This window comes from Suricata suricatta, chromosome 4, assembly GCF_006229205.1.
Source record: "Suricata suricatta isolate VVHF042 chromosome 4, meerkat_22Aug2017_6uvM2_HiC, whole genome shotgun sequence".
NCBI classification, from domain to species: domain Eukaryota; kingdom Metazoa; phylum Chordata; class Mammalia; order Carnivora; family Herpestidae; genus Suricata; species Suricata suricatta.
In genome coordinates this window covers 36,318,695-36,337,580 of record NC_043703.1, presented here as the reverse complement: position 1 = coordinate 36,337,580, position 18,886 = coordinate 36,318,695, and the positions used below count along the sequence as shown (strand labels likewise).

Sequence of the window (18,886 nt, the reverse complement as noted above, 5' to 3'; positions counted from 1 at the left end):
ATAAAATAAAATAAAATAAAATAGACCAAGCCTCCTTCTTGAAAAGCCATGTAAGCAAAACTAAATCCAATCTATTTCATGAACAAAGGCAAAACTTAGGTTATTTCTTACAAATGTCTCTGATAACCATAAAAGATATTTAAGTCATCTTCCTAAAATGATATGAAGTAATCACGTTTAAACGAATCCTCTGCTATCTAGAAACCCCCACTGTAGTTACCAATCATTGTAAAAGATTAAACAACTCCTGCATTTACTTTATGAGTGATCCTGTAACATTATACCTCTGAGCTTCATAAAGTATTGGGTTTGAAAGCTCCTAACATGCAAATTATTTCTTACATGCACAGTAGACTCTTACTGAATACCATTTTACTAATCTAGTTTTAATTTTTACTGTTTTGGGATTTTTAGCAATTTTCATTCTGTCCTATTCAGGTTGCAGTTATTAATGGCGCAGACAGTAGTGGCATCTGTGTCTGTGTCAAGGTTATGAACTGTTTATGTTTCTAATGGATGAAGCTAAAAGATGCATTCTCATTTCTTGACATATCCTTCCTCCCTTCTAAACATGAACATCTGTAGAATCATTAGAAGTAGAAAAAGAAACTAATGTTGTCTAAATATATGTATATATGTATTTACATGCATATATATTTACATACTTGTATGTAATTTAAATATAAATTCTATTCAAACTTCTTGCAGTAGTTTATTTCCTCTTTAAGCATTTTCCCATTTTCTGCAAAGACATGGTTTTATATTTTTCTAAGTAATTATTGTTCCAAACTCAAATGTAGGTGTGAAAATTTTAAAGGTTACATGAAGTTACCATGACTTTCAAAGCATTTGTGAGAACTATTTACTATTAATTTATAAACCACAACTATGGTCTTAATATAAATTAATTAATCACAGATGAAATATAAATGAGATGAAGAACATTAGTTTTGTCTACTCATTTGCTACTTAATTTTAAAAGATAAAATCTAATGAGACTAAATGAGTGGTAACTAGTTAAGTTATTAAGCATAATGAAGAGAAAATAGGCATATATATTTAATAATGTTAAGAAAAAAGTAGCTAGTTTAATTAAATCAAAAAGAAGTTTTATATTTGTAAAGCAAGCAAATTGAGATGTTACATTTGATAAAAGAAATATTTTAAACATGGTATTTGCAAAAACCTTTTTATAAAGAGATAATATGTAAATGAATGAAAACTAAGAAATTATAATCATATCAAGCAAATTATTATAAAACATTCAAAACTGAAACTTCATAAAATTCAATAAAAAAAGCTATGAAAGGCCTCTGAATAGTCTCCTCAATAGTTTTATAATTGATTTTTTAAATGAAAATTCCTTTAAAAAGTTAAAAGTTAGGATTAAGATATCATCATATATGCCTGGTTGTTTTAGAAGATTATACCCATACTTTGCTTTTGCCTCGTTATTTGGCTATTTTGTTTAAAACATAAATTGATAATACAAATGTTTTGAAACAAATACAGCTCGGTGATAAGGTAGGTAATAGACAACAATTTCTTCAGTGACTATCAAAGGAAAAAGCTTTAAAACATTATGTTTAGATTGAATATCTTTGTTCTGTCAGCTAACTAGTACTATCTTCATTTTTGAAAAAAATATTTTTAATCAGAAATTACAGTTTAAAATGATGTTTGGAGGGAACATAAACTGATTGAACCTTATTTGGAGTTGAAATGACCGAATGTAATAGGCTAAACCGTATCCCCCAAAAGATTAATTTCCTGTCCCTTAGGGTCTGTGAACATTACTTGACATGGTAAAAAGTATGATTAAATTAAGATTTTTTTTTTTAATAGGCTTCATGCCCAGGGCAGAGCCCAACCAGGGCCTTAAATTCATGACCTTGATATCGAGAGTTGGTCGCTTAACTGACTGAGACACCCAGCTGCCCCTAAATTAAGGACTTTAAGAGAAGGAAACTAATCCTGGAGCATCTAGGTGGGCCCTAGATCCTTTCTAGACAAGTGTCCTTAAACACAAAAGTTAGACAAGGAGATGAGACAGATACAGAAGAGAAGGCAATAAAGGCAGACACGAAATGAGGAAAGCTCATACTGAAAGCTGAGAGAGACAGAAAATACTTCCTTTCCAAAGTCTCAGGAGGAGTGCAATACTATCCAAACTTTGGTTTGAGACTTTTGGCCTCCAGATTGTGAGGAGATAAATTTCTATTATTTTAAGGAGCACATTTTTGATAATTCCCTATGCCAGACTAAGAAACTAACACAGAGAGAAAACTTGCATCTTAGATAGCTGATAATTTGAAATTGATAATTAAATTAATTTTTATAAATTTTAAAATTTATAAAAGGGCTTGGACGTATTGGAAGGTAGAAGATCTGTGGTTGTGTAATTAGGTACTTAAATTAGGCAGTCTACTGACAAAATGAGAAAAAGTTATTAATCAGCACACATTTAATCATTTTGTCTCTAAATTTCACACATAATTTAGAAGTTTTTAAATTATGAATATTTGACAATAGAAGTAACCTGCTTCCTGTGCAGTAACATGAAAAATAGGGCTTTAAACTTTAAGTGTTCAAGAAATGATAAGCAAATTGGATTGACATCAAGAATGAGACATTTTACTTAATAGTGTCTTATGAATTCCATGTCGCAGATGTGGCCTCAACTGTTTACAAAATGTTTCTTACTTATTGGTATCAGTAACTCCAAATATTTGCCAGTTTTTCATGAATTCAGGGCAAGGATTACTTTTAATGACTCTCTTTTCTACTTCTTTGTCAAAATTAAAAATGGTGGTTTAAAATCAGGTGGCTAATAGGATGTTCTTGCATTTTCACTATGTTCGTAATTGCACCAATATACAAATGGGTTTTTGAAGCTGGTCAAGGTCTGAATATTAAAAATGAAGGAAGAGCCACTCACTTTTATACAAGGCTGTCGAACAGTGTGAACATGACTCAGTGAGACAGGTCAATCTCCCCTGGTATCTATTTCTCCTTGAGTCCCTTTCACTTCATTTGTCAGGCTTGTCTCGATGGAATTAAGTCCCAGTCATTTTCAATAGGTGGATATTGCTTTTCACTGATGGTCATCCAGAACTTTTTCTCTCTGCAGTGTACTATAGACTCTCCTGCATTCGTTTTATAATTTTTTAAAAAATCTTTTGAAGCATGAGCAAGGAAAAAGTACTAGAGTTTTTCATGGTCTGGTTCCTTCTTTATTTTTATTCAGTGATGTGCGATGGGGTAAATGAATCCAGGATTTCAAAACACGCATACAATATCTCATGTCTAGACTGCTGTGTGAGTAAAGGAAATTTCAGAGCACAAATGCTGGTCTGTCTGGTGACAGGTAACCTACCCACGGGCTGACAGCACATAGAACTCCCATCCTGTAACTTAATACTCTAAGCAATAAGTCAGAGAACAATAGTCTGTTGTTTTTATAGCTCCTCCAAGAGAGATTTGTGGTGTCACTCTGAATTCATAATATTGTTATTAACAATTTTTCAAATGTCCCACTACAACAGAATTCATGGCCCATTTTATTTTTGAAGTCTTTATCCCAATATTTATTTCCATTTCGTTCTCCACAGCATTTATTTATGTACTGATTGACTTACTCATTTCTCACTAGCTACATCATTAAAATTATCATTTGTAGATAAAGTAATAGACATTTTAATATAAATGTATCTTTAATTTTCCCAAGAAATACCTTTTCTTCATTCTCATGCTGCTGTCTTAGCTTGGTTGCTTATAATTTCTTGCCTGGAATAATGTATTAGTGTAATTAGAAAATATTCCACGTCCTCTGCTCTTGCATTTAATCTGAAATTGCCTACAGAATTACCTCAGATTATTTTAAAACAAAGGTAACACTGTAATCAATTAAAAAAAATCCTTGTGATTTCACAAATGTCACCAAAATAAAATTTCAATGTATTTGAAGGAAAGTCCAGCCATTTTATCATGTGATGCATTCTTAATGGGAACGGAAAAAGCAAAATTATCTCTGTTCACAAATGGTGTGATCTGGTATGCAGAAAACTCTGTTTCACAAAATAATTGTTAGAACGAATATACAAATTCAGCAAAGTAGGAGGATCCAGAGTGAACACACAAAAATCAGTTTAATTTTTTATACTCTAATCATGAACAATGTAAGAAGAAAATGAAGAAAACATGTTCATTTATAATAGCATTAAAAAGAATAAAATATTTAGGAATTAACTTAAAACCGAGGTGGTGAAAGCAGTATGCAACTGTGGTGGCATTTTTTCTTACCCATTTCTGCCAGTCTCTGTCTTTTGATTGACATATATAGACCAAGTATATTTAAGGTAATTATTGATTGGTGACACTTAGGTCTGCTATTTTATTATATAAATTTTTTTCTTGGGTTTCTTGTTTCTGTTTATCTTTTCTTGCCTTACTGAAGGTTACTTGAATATTCTTTTAGGATTCAGACTTGTTTTATTTATAGTGTTTTGAACATAATCAGTTTTTATGCTTTTGTAGTGGTTGGTCTGGTTTTTACAATATTCATACATAACTTACATCAATCTACTGGTGCCAACATTTTATCCAAATTTGAAAAACAAAGTTGTCTCTCAATGAGACAAGTGCTGTTTCACAAGCCTTGACAACCTCCATTCTTGCCTGGATACTAATGCTCTAATCTGGGTAATTCTGTCTGTTACAGTGCAAATGTCCATATGTTCCTCATAAAACATTAATTATTTAATCCAAAGCTTTTTATTCTTTGATATTTAGTATAAGGAATCCCTTACATGCTACGTACATGCCGAATTTTGTTATATACTTACACAAAATATGAGCAGAGAAATATGCTTATATTTGCTTTATAGTAAATCCTTGTAAAACAAATATAATCCTTGAATATATTCTCTCATGTTTTCAAAACATTACTGGGATATTTTAAGATATTAGTTGATAATGTGGTTACTTTAAGTCATCTTCTTAAGAATAACAGAATTTCCATTGAAATAAATATTCTTTACTTTTGTTGCTTTCATATAGTGTAGACTTCAAAATCATAAATGACATAAAGGATTGCTGACATGTGTTTTAAAGGACATGAATATTTTACAGTTAGGAAACATTTCTTTAATATTTTAATTAAATACATTGGTGAATATATAGAAAGAAAAAAAATAGTTTAAATTGTAAAAAGTTGGCAAACAGTATAAAATCCAAAGACATGTTCAAGGAATGTTTTGATAACCTCTTGACCATATAAATAATTCTTTCTTTTCTACGTAAGATTCATTAGCTTCTATTTCTGATCAAAAAAACTCTCTAGCAATACTTATCTTGATATTGGTAAAAATTGTATTGATTAGATTTTTCAGTGGTTTTAGACATTTATTATTTGTGGGAAAAGTTTACAAAATATTACAGCAATGGATTGTAAACACTTAAATATTAGGAAGTCAGTATTTTTTTTATGTAATAGAAAGACTTAGACATCAACAACTTTTCTTTGTTTTCTCTAGAAACTTTCAAGACTAAAGATAGAAGGAGGGGAGGGGGGAATGGGGCAGGGGAGGGTATTAAACACAGTAATCAAAACAGTTCCATTCGCATTCTGAGATTCAGTTTATGAGTTATCACAATGCTGCAAATGCTGTGTGCCCTGTGCCTCCTGCCTTCATCAGTGGGGTAATTAGGGAAAGGACGTATGGGGACTCCTGGAGGGGCCCAGCCCTCTCAACACAGCCCACTTCTGTGCCAACATCAGTGTTTATCTATCTACTTCCATCAGTGTTTATCTATGTACTTCCAAAGTTGAGTAGTCTGAGGAATAGGGCACAGCAGGAGGCCAGAAGAGGAAGAAAAAAGATCTGTAGCAAAACCTGACTGTGGGGAGAAGGTATTTAAGCCCAAAAGCTTGTTTTGGAAAGTCAAAAAGAACTTGTGTTACCTGGGCCCCCACATTCTCTTTATCCAACTTGTTATAAACTATAGAGACTCCATGGAGTCTTGAAATTTAGGACCAAATACCAGGGTACAGCAGAGCTTCCCCAGCGGTGTGGTGGCATCAGTGAGCCCTCAATCAGCCACAGGAGAGGCAGGGCACAGACCCCTCCTCTGGCCGTAAGCAGCCTCTGCTGTGTATTCCAGCGGGCCAGTAAGCATTACCCTTTTTCCGGTAAGGAACAGATTGGGAACAGCCTTGTGCTCTACAGTTGCCCTTTTGAAACTCTTAATTTTTAAACAAAGGGTTTTGCAAATTAGGTAGCTGGTCTTGAGTACAGAACAAGAAAATGGGTGGCAAGGGAGGGAAAAAAAAGACATTCAAAGGTCAAACAGAACCTTGAAACAATACAGCAGGAGCTCAACTGGGCTGCAGGGCAGAGGCGGCAACAAAATTAAATAAACAGAAGGTTGAAAAAAAAAAAAGTAAAATGAACACCTTCTGCCAGTTATCCCAATGTGCCCTTTGCCACAATATAATGTTTCAAGTAACCGATTGAGAGAAAGGTGCGTTGGATACGGAGACAGCAAATAGGACTCTAAACCGGGCAAGGAGTCAGGTGTGAAGAAGGGGCCCTGCAGAGGAGCAGGGTGTGGCCAATGAGCCTCATGATCTGCTGGCCATGGGACATATCTGACTGCACCCAACCAGACCACCTGTTCAACCACCGGACCTCAGGTGGTGGATCAGGGGGTGCAGTTTTTGTTTAGTGTTTCAGGGTCAAAATTTCAAAGATTTGCTTTTTGGCTTATTGTCAAAACAGGGAAATTAACAGTTTCAGGTTAAGTGTAGAGACAACCCAGCAGCCACCGTGCACACTGATTCATCCTCAGCTACCTGGCTGTGTTCTGGTAGGTACCACCTCTCTCAAATCTGACTATTCAAAAATCGGTCCTCACCAACAGTCTGGGAGGGATCCTTTGGGCTTGAAAACTTAGCAGATTTGTGATTGTAGTCTTCTACACATTTTCCTTCTTGAATCTCTACTGGTGAGTATGGGGAAGAAAAGAGGAGGCCAGTCAGGGATGAAAAGTCTCAGCAAAGCTTTCCTGAGAAGGTCCCAAGGAAACATTAAAAAAGTAAGGTGTAGGTGGAAAGTGGCCACTTGCACAAATCTTTCCAAGTAGCAGCACCCCACCAGAAAGCCATGCACCTGAACTTGGAGGCTACATTAAATTAGGGCTACGGGGCAGGCACCAGGTCCAATGGGGGCAGAGCTTTGCTTTGTTCATATGTCTTAGTATAGCTTTCCAAGTTTGGGAAGGATCAATCACAGGAGGGAATGGAGAAGAAAGGCCAGGAATTCAATAAGCCCCAACTTCCTAGAACTTATATCCATTACCCAAGGAGTTCTCTGCATTTATCCTGAAAGAAACTATCTGGAGAGAAAGTAAAGAATTTTCTTGTTTAAACAATTGACACTTTCCCCCCTAGTTCTAACCCCTGCTTTCCAAATCTCTAGTCAGAACTGTCCCCTAGAATATGGCTCCTTAATGGGGAGAAATACATTTTCCTGAAGTCACGTATCCAAAAGAGATGCTGGGTGATATATATACAAAAGCGAAGATAAATATTAATGTACAAAAAGGCACTGGGAGTTCATTAAAACCACTTGCCTGTGGAACAGCCCTGAGATCCTGCTGAGTCCCACTAAGAGCAGTGTTTTAAGCCCAAGGCGGGGGGACTCCCAGAGCTCAGCTAAACAGGGTGAAGTAGTGTGTTACTGAGGTACCACCCTGTGAATATGTGGGATCTGAGGGCCCTTTGCCTCAAATCTTCTTTGGGTGAGACCCCCTGAAAAATCATCTAAGAACAGAGCCAACCAGCCCCCAGGACTGGGTACATGCATTCCCCTACCCCCCAGGGAGGCCCTGAACCAGCTGCTGTCCAATAGTGCCCCCTGGTGGGGATTGAATGACAGATCAGGATAAATTCCAGCAGGTCAAAGGTGAACTGCCAAAACTCATGCCCAATTAGCACAAAATAAGTAACAGGTCACTGACTGGGACAGACAGAACACACATCCCTGTACATACTACCAGTTGCTTGGGTGTCTTCAATCCTGAAGAGCTCAGAGTCCACTGCTCTCCCACCTCATGGCGTCTTCTCATCCACACTATAGGCCAAACACACTTCCAGGTGGGAGACCATGTAAATGAGGGCAAGGCCGCTGCTATCAGAGCCCCCACCTCTCCACAGGACATTCAAGGTCAATGGAGATAGCTAGATGCCAGGTGAGTATATCAAAGTACCTCCCTGTCCTTTTTACCCCACAGGGAAGGCCTGACCCATCACTCCATAAAATCATGTTTCTTTGGAGCTAAGGAGAAAAGAGGAGACTCCCTTCCTGTCCATCTAGGCTTCCACTGCAGATGGTGCTGCAGGGGGCCTCTGCCGGCTCGCAAGGGCTCATCCCAAAGCTTTCTGACCTAAGCAGTAAGTTTGCTCCGAGTTTGGATCTAGCTGCCCAAGGATTTTACTGTCCAATCAGCAGGTTGGAGCCTTGGCACAAGCAGGCACCTCCAGCCCATCTGCCTTTTCCCAGCGCCAGGGCTGGACCCTGAGGGGAGCTGCCCTGCTGACTAGTCTTTTCTGAATGACCCCATTCCCCAAAATCTCTCTCGTAGCTGCTGTCCCAGCAGAAATCTGGCTATAATACCCAGAGTGAAAACCTCTCTCCACCTCCTCTATTCAGGGAGGCTGTTGGTTGGGTTCTTAGCAGCATAAAACCTATCTGTTTTTGATAGGTTTCTCTGAAACTTGAGAGGTCGGGGGAAGGTGGTCTAGTTGAAGCCAATTGCCTGACAAGATCCCCAAACTAGCCTCAAAAGATGAAAAAAACACAGCCCTTCATGGGCAAGAGCAGGTAAGGAGGTAAACATGATAGAGCCACTGCTTCTCAAAAACAATAACAGATTATGGACCTATATCTTCTTTTTTCTTCCTTCAACACAAGACAGAACAGAATTCCCGAAAAACAAAAGTAAACCTTCAGTTGAACAGGGAACAGCAGCCATTAGAACACCAGAGCTCCCGTGGCTCTTCTGGGATCCAGTCAGCTGGCCAGGTTCGTTTCTGCCTCTTGGCAATGGTGAAAGTACACGACGTTCTGCTAACAGGGAGGTCAAGCAAGAGGCTGCCTTTGCGCATGTCAGCCTCTTGCTTGAGGTTAAGGGTGGAGCTTTCAGGGACACACATGCAGCAGTACACGGGGGCCCCCACGTGTGTCTTCAGGCGGCGCTTGACAGTTGCATGACCTTGGAAGAACTTGTGGCGCTCCGTACACGGGAACAGCTTCTCGTCTGTGTGGATCCCCCCGAGGTCGTCAAACTCACTTGTGTGTGCAAACCTTTTGCCAGAGACCGTGCCGCTGCACTTGCTGTTGTCAGGTTGGCCCTGCAGAGCCAGCTGGTCACTCAGAAGCCCCTCTGCTGGCAGCGTCCACTCCTGGACTGCTGGGTGCTCTAGCCCCAACCAGGCCCTGCATCAAGGCCACTGTTGTATTTGTGCTGCTGACATGGTAGCCACACGCAGCCTCCCACTGGAATCTCTGGCTGCACAAGTGGCAGTGGAAGAAGGTGTCTTCCAGGCTTTGGCGCACGGCTATGTGCTTCTCTAGGAGATGCCAGTCCACGGAGCTTTTCACACTGACAGAGCAGGAGAGGACAGAAATGCAGAGACGGAAGAGCATGTGCCTGTGCAGCTGCAGAGGTCAGAGGAGTGCTGGTCACACGTACTGCAGGCCCCACCCTTCCAACTCGAGATGGGCAATATGGAAATCTTTGGCCGGTGCTTTCCCTTCACACAGGCAGCACATTTAACTCTTAGAGGCTGCCCCTGAAGACAAAACCAGACTCCTAGTCAGGGGTTCCTTGGGATGGACAGCGATGTTGTTCTCAAATGTTTCATTCCGTCAGTGGAGGGTCAGCTGCCACTTGGTCATGAACTTGGTTTGACACATGTTGTAAGAGAAGAGGACAATACCAGTGTGGGACAGAACACAGGTCACGTGGGAGTTTTGGTGCAAGCAGTTGGTCTCACAGAACTTGCACTTGCCTGTGAGCAGGTCCCCGTGGTCTCGAGCATATGGTCAGATCAGCTGAATGTTGAACTGTCTTGCACAGCTGGCAGGGCATGGCCTTATTCTGTTACCACTCTGTCATTGTCACTATCATCACTCAACTCAATCACCCCGCCTAAACTCTGCCTGTCTCTCCAGTGGGATCTTCAAACTGCAAATCATCACCCCCTGGGTCCTCCAGCTGGAGCTCATCCATCTTCCCAAAGCCTGGATCTTTGGAGGGGTTGCTCTCGTTCACATAGGAGTTGGATTCAGTGGTGCATGTCTGTTTGCATTGCCAGGAGTGACTAAACTGTTTTTACTGAGGTCTCCGTTGCTCTGAACTTTGTGTGGCTGGCAGGAGCTGGGGTGGCCATGCTAACAGTGACTCTGACTGGCTGAGTCATCATACTCGGAGCAGACATGAAAGGAGAAAGAGCATCACCGTCCTCTGTCTTTGTGGGCAGTGGCTGCTGCAGCAAACACAGGCTATGGTTAGAGTCATTATACCTTCCTCCACCATCACTAGGTAACACATAGTTCTATTAGGACCAAAGTGCTCCCCACCACCCCAGAGTGCTTCAAGGGGACCATTGGGTTCTGCTGAGCTACAGTCCTGGGAACCACTGGTGCTGCACAGGGTTTGGCCGCAGCAGTGCTTTCTAGGTCAGGAAAGGTGGCGTGACAGGCCCCGAAGAGGTCCTCCACACCCAGGCACTCAGTTACCTCACGGGTGACTCCACTGTTAATCACATCTGTCAAGAGCTCTGATATGTGGACAAACAAGCTGCCAGAATCTTCTCAAAGTTGACAGGGGTGATGAAGTCCACTACTTAGGTCCTGGCATAAAGCCAGGAAAAGGTTCTGGAAGTATCCTGCTAGCACAGCTCAGTGGGCCAGGAAGGAACAGATCCCCATCACAGTGGTGACGTTGCACATGATCTCCAGATCGGATACTTACTGAGTTCCGTCAGCAGGCTGTTGGGGTGGTTGCTGCTTTGCAGTTTGATCCTCATGCTCATCTTGGCTCCTAGGACGTTGCTCCCTTATCAGCATGGTTTGTAGGGATCCATTGGGCCTGAGCACCATTGCCGCCTCCCACAAAAGCCGGCCCGCCCTGCCTGGCCTGACCCGACCAGGAGGGGGCGCCCTTATATTGATTATTTCTTAAGTGAAAACTGATAGGTCCGCTGCCAATACGATCTGTCGTCTTTTCTCCCTACTCCACTCCTCTCTGGCCCGGATACTTGTAGGAGCTTCCTAACACATCATCCAGCTTTCTCTCTCATTCTACCCCAAACATATTTCTCTGTGGCTGCCACAGTGATCTTTAAAAAATAATAATAAAATAATGACTTGTTCAGTTAAACCTATCCTTCCTTACCTTGTCTCAGCACTTAGAATCAAAATTCTTTTTACATGTTTGACAGGATCTTATATGACCTGAGCCTTATTTATCCTCACCGTGGTCTCTTCGCCCATTCTTTCCTTTTGTTTAATATACACTCATCACACTGGTAATTTACAATTCTTTCTCCGCTTAGAGAATTCAACCATGGAGGTTCCAAGACTTGGAGTTGTTCTCTCCCCAGCCTTTCACAAAGCATTAAAAGAATAAAAACAAAATAAAACAAACAAAACACTTCATCTTTTACCATAAATGTCATCTCTTCAGAGATTATTTCTATGATAATCCCAAATAATACACAGCTCTTCCCAAAGCATCTTGTTACTGTCTATCATGACATAGTTATTGCTTAAAATACTAAGTATTAACTCATATTAGGTACTCTTAATACTTGATAACTAGCTTATGTTAGATAGTAATTGTTTCTGTCTCTATGATTTTGTTATCTGTTTGGAACCAGACCAACAAGACATGTCCACCACCTCTCTCCTTCAGATATTCTTCTTGAATGATGTTATGTGTGAATTGTAGAGAAGAAAATAAGAAGACTCTTACTGAAAATGGGATCTTAGATTTTGTTCTCTGGAAACCTGAGTTCCTTAAGAATTTTGCCAATAGAGAGCAGAGACAAACCAGTGCCTCCGAGGAGACAGAAGATTGCGCAGGAGAATCGGCGGTGATTTATTCTAGGCCTGACGGGGAATGGGGCTCCCATGACAGTAATACCCAAATGCCACGACCTTGCAGAGACCTGGGGCAGTGGTTTCAACTCCAGACAAATAGTTTCATGTTTTGTTTTGAAATGTCCCAGAAAGGATTGGTGAATGTTAGGATGCACATTAGCAGCAGCGTGTCATAAAACCTCCAGGTATTACTGAGCATGGATGGGAAGCACATCCAAGGAATCCATGATGGGATAAAGATATGGCAATTATCCAGCCTTTTTTTATCACCACAGTCGTATTGCTGTGAAACCCTAGAGAAAGGAGCATGATCCGAATAATACATCAGATTCGATTCCCTGCCCTCATAATGAGATAGGACCTCAAAGTCAGTTTGACTATGATTTCAAATTTGAAAAAGACATGGCTTTTTGTTCTCATATCTGAATTTTTTAATGTAGGATTTACATGAAAACCTTAAGTATTTGTTCTTCTCACTGTTGTTTATCATCCATGTGGTCAAAGTTAACCTCCGCTTGGATGAATATTACGTACCCAACATCTAGCAGACTCACCAGTACAGAATAGGAATACAACATGTATTTTTGTTAATCAGTTAATGAAAAGTGATTCAATTTGTGCAGGAGAGAAAAGGAAAGCTCAGTGAGATAAAATAACTCTGCCAAAATGAAACAACTGCTTAATACTCAAGCTGACATCTGCTTATGAATCTTGAGCTCTTAGCCACTGTGCTGAAGATAAGGAAGAAAATAACCAAAAACTGGTAGTTTTGGTGTTTCTAGCATTTCTAAAAACAGTGAATCCTGAGAATAGATAGAAAAGGAGTTCAGATGAGTGTTCTGAGAGGACCAAGGCACTTAGAATATCATAAAACATATTTGGAGAGGTTAATCAGAGGTCAAGTTTTTGTTTTTTCCCTGAAAATGAAACCCTTAAGGAAATACGGAGGAATTTAGGTAGCATAAATCATGCAGCAAGTCGTAGAGGGAGCAAATTTGTAGTTGTGGTTTAGCTACTATTGTTTGGACAGTTTGAGTTCAGCAGGAAAGCTAAGGAAGTTATTTAGGGGTTATAGTCACTTAAGAGTCACAGCGAAAATTAATTACCCTTTCAGTCTCTCTATATCATGATTTTCTGTTTTTTTCTATACCTTATGTATTTGTTTCTTTTATAATTTATATCAAGATTTATCAAACATTTTATTTTTCAATCAATAATTTGTAGAATTACACTAAAATATACATCAGTTGATGCCTATAAAATAAAATATACCATATTTAATACAAAACCTTCCAGAAATTTCTGTTAGATTATTTCCTGATACACATTTTATTAGGTATTAATTTTGCTATTGACAAATGAATACAAACTAACAGTTTTCACCTTTAAACCTAAGTGCCTATAAGGATAAGCTGGAGCATTAGTTTCTTCTGATATCTCTTTGCCATCTATGTGAATAGATATTATGTTATAGCAAAAATAATTTTCCCAAGAAAAAAGGAATTTTTCTTCCCTCTGTTGAATTACGTCAATAAGGACTGAAATAAAGGAGAAAAAAAAGGCAAAACAAAACATCCCCAGCTATTGTAAAGCTCCATAGTAATGACTGATGGTCTCAATAGGCAATAAGATGATCAAAAAGATTCAAAAACTGATGAATATATAGTATTTGGCCGAATGGAAAATGCAATCTTTTCCAGACTCACTTCTGGAGGCGGGAGCGAGCTCCTGCGTCACTAGTCTGGGCCACACAGGTAGGAGAGCTGTGGAAGTGATAAATGCGAAGAAAGACGGAAGTAGCACTTTCTGACAGATCCTAACAGGTGTAACCAAAAATTCTGAAAGAGGTTCAGTTTAAGAAGCACTTTCAAATGGCTCCTACTGAGTGATGAGACCTCTGTGGTGAGTAGATAATTGGGGACTGAAGTCCTGGAAGTAAAAAAAGACTCAACAAACTTTGAGCTTCTTGTGGACCTGTAAGTCCTCTTTGAGCCTCACCCAATTATCAGCAAGTGTCCCTTTTAAGGGGAATTACCACACCAATGAAGCGAGAGACCAGGCCATCAGGTTTAATTTAGTCCCACAGAAAGGGTGCCAACTAAGTGCATGTCCTCTTAGAAAGCACTTTCCAATTAATGCAGGTTACCATAGTTAGTGAGAACATATAAAAGTTAAAAAATATAATCAAAATCATGGCAAATTTGTGTTAATATGAGCTAAATGGACAAATTCATTCTGTGAAATAAATTTTAATTTTTTAAACAAAACATCTAATTTAAAGAAAATCAAAACTTATTTTAGTTAACTTTATCTGTTCTGGTTATATATGTAAAGTATAAAATGTTAAATAATGAACCTAAATTCTAAATAATCTACTAGGATATTAATCTGGAAACCAATACAAGGAAACCACAAATATCATATACCGTCTTCCCATTGTATCATTCTCTTCACACACACACACAGACACACACAGACACACACACACACAACACATGCACTCACATACACGGAAAACAGATTGTCTGGACAGCTAAAATTATTGTTTATAATATAATTCAGTTTTCATATACCAAACTTTTTATTCACATATCATCACCTTCGCAAACATATTTTTCTTTTCAGATTAAGTCCTAGTAACAAATCACAATTATACTTTTGTAAACCAGAGATTTCAATTAGGAGATCTAAATCTCCCTCACAACACAAATGTAATTTTGCATTCTTATATATAATGGAAATGTTTCCTTAAATTTATTTTTTAAAAGTCATTTTAATGGTACAGGTTAAATACTTATTTCATCAGTGAATTATTTAAAGTTTAGCCAATTTCCAAAATTAAAATTAAAAAAATTAATGTTTCTTTATTTTTGAGACAGAGAGAGAAAGAGAGGGAGACAGAGAATAAGGGACAGAGGGGCAGAGAGAGAGGGAGACACAGAATCTGAAGCAGGCTCCAGGATTCGAGCTGTCAGTACAGAGTCCAATGTGGAGCTGGAACTCAGGAACCGTGAGATCATGACCTGAGCCGAAGTCAGACGCTTAACCGACTGAGCCACCCACGTGCCTCTAAAGGATGATTTCTAATCCTACCACACTGGAGTATCAGAATTTACACCAACGTCTTATTTATTTTTTATTATTTATTTATTTATTTTTTTGGAATGGTGTTTTAAATTTTTTTTAATGTTTTATTTATTTTTGATACAGAGAGAGACAGAACATGAGAGGGGGAGGGGCAGAGAGAGAAGGAGACACAGAACCAGAAGCAGGCTCCAGGCTCTGAGCTAGCTGTCAGCACAGAGCCCGACGCAGGGCTCGAACCCACGAACGTGAGATCTGACCTGAGCCGAAGTTGGAGGCTTAACCAACTGAGCCACCCAGGCGCCCCTATTTTTTATTTTTTAAGGAAACTCTAACCCCAACATGGGGCTCAAACTCATGACCCTAGGATCAAAAGTAATATATACTCTACCTACTGACCAGCCAAATGCCAAGCACCAAAGTTTAATGGGTGAAGAGTAATGCAGATTACTATACAGGAAAAAACCTATTTCTTATTTTTCATATCCAATCTTATTTTATTTTATTATTATTTTATAGTTTATTGTAAGTTGGTTTCCAAGTAACACCCAGTGCTCATCCTGACAAGAGTCCTCCTCCATGCCCATCACTCCCTTCCACCTTCCCCTCCCCCATCAACCCTCAGTTTGTTCTCAGTATTCAAGAATCTCTCATGATTTACCTTTCTCCTTCTATTTCTCTCCCTTTCCCTCCCCCATAGACCTTTGCTAAGTCCAATCTTATTTTAAAGGGGAGAGTCTTAACCTTCAAGCGGCTGGAAAATGAGAGGGCACGGATGATTGATGGAGTCCCTTCTATTGTAATACCATACATTACGCCTTCCAAAAGGAGACATTTCTGAGTGAAAGGGGGTACTATCAATTATTTTGTCAGAACATCAGGCATCAAACTAGAACTTTCTCAGGCAGACTAAGAGGTTCATTCTAAAAAAAAAATAAATGAATACATAAACGTGAGATAAAGGGAAAATGTCCCTTTGCACTTTGTGGGCAAGAACTTAACTTTTAGTTGACTTGTTTCTTCCGACTTGATCCAGCAGACAGCGTAACTCAAGGTAACCTTCTGAGTTATTACATACATCCCATTTCATTCTTGCATAAATCTAGTTTACAGAAACATTAACTCATCATACATAACTATATATGTGATATACTACATATTTCACATATAGAGATATATACATATTAAGTTGTTGTATTCAGAGGCAAGTTGCCTCTTTTCTCCTATATCTTCAGAATTAGAAAATATTTTTTATTCTTGATTTCTGAGATTTCTGAACATCACAGAAGTGATTATACAAGGAAAATTATAAAATAAAGAAGACAATATTGGATATGTACTTAAAATAAAATATCGAGTAAAATTCTGGATTATAGAATAAAGTTGAACTGGAAAAAGCAAATTCAATATAAGTACTTTAGAAGTTGACCGGAAAGCAAGGTAGGTCAAAACTCCACTGGCCATCTTTGTTATAATTGACATTCTCACTAGTTTGATACTTACAGATGCAAAATAAAGCTACAAAGTAAAAGAAGTTTTATATAAAATAAGTTTTTCCATTTTTTTTTTGAAAATGCACTGATTCACTGTTTGTTTTTCCTGTACCAATAACAAAAACCTTTCACTGCTACTGCTAGCTTTAATGGTGACACTAATCAACCTGGGTTCTGTAAAACAGCTAGTGGAAATCAGAACATTGAGTGTCTAAATTTATCCCACAAAGATTTAAGAAATAAGGGATATTTAAGAATAAATATTGCATAACATAGATTTTATTTAAGGAAAAAAAACAGAAATAAAAGATCACTAGCATCATTCAATTACAGCAAAAATTTATATTCATGACCTGCTGACAAGCTAAAATATATTAATTATTCTCAAAATGAAAAAAGTACTTTTAATTTCTGAATAATAACAGAAATTTAATAACAGAAATAACAGTGTTTCCTTTACATTTTTCACCTCATCCTCTGAAAATAAATGAAGAGGAATAAGACGGACTTAGAAGTATCAGAGAGGGATTTTCTATTGAAGAAACAACAGCAAGTCTCTGTGAATCTGTGAAAGGACTGTCGTTTGGGGCTTTGGGGCAGATAACATGTAAGCAAAGAAAACAACCCAATGTATAAATACACAAAGTTCAACCTGAAGGCAACTCTTTACCCAGTCTTTATTGAAGTTTATTCATTTATATATCTCAGCAAAAGAATTTCAACAACATCTGCATTTACTAACTAGTGTGTGAGGTTTCTGCTAACATCTCCAAGGGCCATATACATTTCTTTTTATTTTAGACCTTTATAAGTTCAGAAATGTCTATAATTTTGTGATCCCAAATGAAAGAATGTATATGAGCACACATGTACCAGAGGATGAGGACAATAAACAATAAGCCAACATTTTGTTATAGATACAGTGTTGAAAACAAACCAAAAAAAAATGGCTGCATTCCTTTAAATATATCTTTCGTTTTAACAATAATTTATTCACAACTTTATAAGCCTAATGTATTTATTAGATATGCAGACACTTGAACAATCCTTTCTGAAAGAATTTCATGAAGCTATTAAACGTGTTTTCTAAAAGACTTTGTTTTTTTATATTTTTACATTTTCAATTTATAAAACAAAACAAAACTGAAAGGGCAGAGTTCCTATGTATCTCATGCCTAGTTTTTTCTGTTATTAGTATCATTTGTTAGAATGATTTCATCACAAATGGTGCACCAATATTGATACCTTATTAATTAATTAATTAAAATCCAAAGTTTATTCAAGCTGTTTTAATTTTAACTAATGTTATTTTTCTCTTTCAAAATCACACTTAGGATAAAACATTACACTTAGTTATCATGTTTCTAGTATCATGTTTCTTAGCATCATCTTGGCTGTGACTGTTTCTTTGACTTTCTGTGTTTTTGATAACTTTGAGAGTTATAAGGATGGCATATTGTGAATATGTCCCTCTATTGGAATTTATCTATTGCTTTTCTCAGAATAGGCTGGGGTGATGGGGTTGCGGGTTTGGGGGAGAAAGAACATGGAAGTAAAGCACCAAATCCAGACATCCTATTGATGTTGACCTTGATTGCAAGGCTGACTGAGTGCTTGTCAGTGTTCTCCACTATAAAGGTACTTTTTATTCCTCTTTCCATATTGTGCTCTTTGGAATCACTAGACACAGCATACTCTGAAGGGTTACAGGCTATGCCCCCCTTTACTCAGGGCAAGAATGTGGAGGCTCGTAGAGTCTGTCTGGCTAAGATTTAAGGAAAAAAAAATGTTTGCAGCTAGCAAGTGCTAAGAAGCAACAAAGTAGACCAAGAAAACTGAGTCTCCTTTGAAATGTCAAGGTTGAAGACAGCCTGACCTTGCCTGTCGATCAACCTGTTTTCCCAGTCTGTAGACGCTTAATCTAAAGTAGTTAAACAACCCCCTTCTGTAACATATACACTGTCCCTGTGACATACTCCTGCACATCACTACCCTGGTTGTACTGTTACCCCGATGAGTGCTTTGCTCCTGCTTTTGAAACCACACACTCCTGAATTCCTGCCCTCCTTGAAGTGTACTGGTAAGATTCTCAATAAAAACTGGAGAAGAGCTTTGTGCCGTATCATCTCCACTAGAGCGCTT

The 18,886-nt window shown here is 38.3% G+C and overlaps 1 pseudogene; it reads right to left on the bottom strand.

Annotated features, from left to right (window-relative positions):
* Positions 1-9,007: 9,007 nt before the first annotated feature.
* On the bottom strand, positions 9,008-11,098 carry LOC115290549 (annotated as a pseudogene).
* Between the last annotated feature and the right edge of the window lie 7,788 nt (positions 11,099-18,886).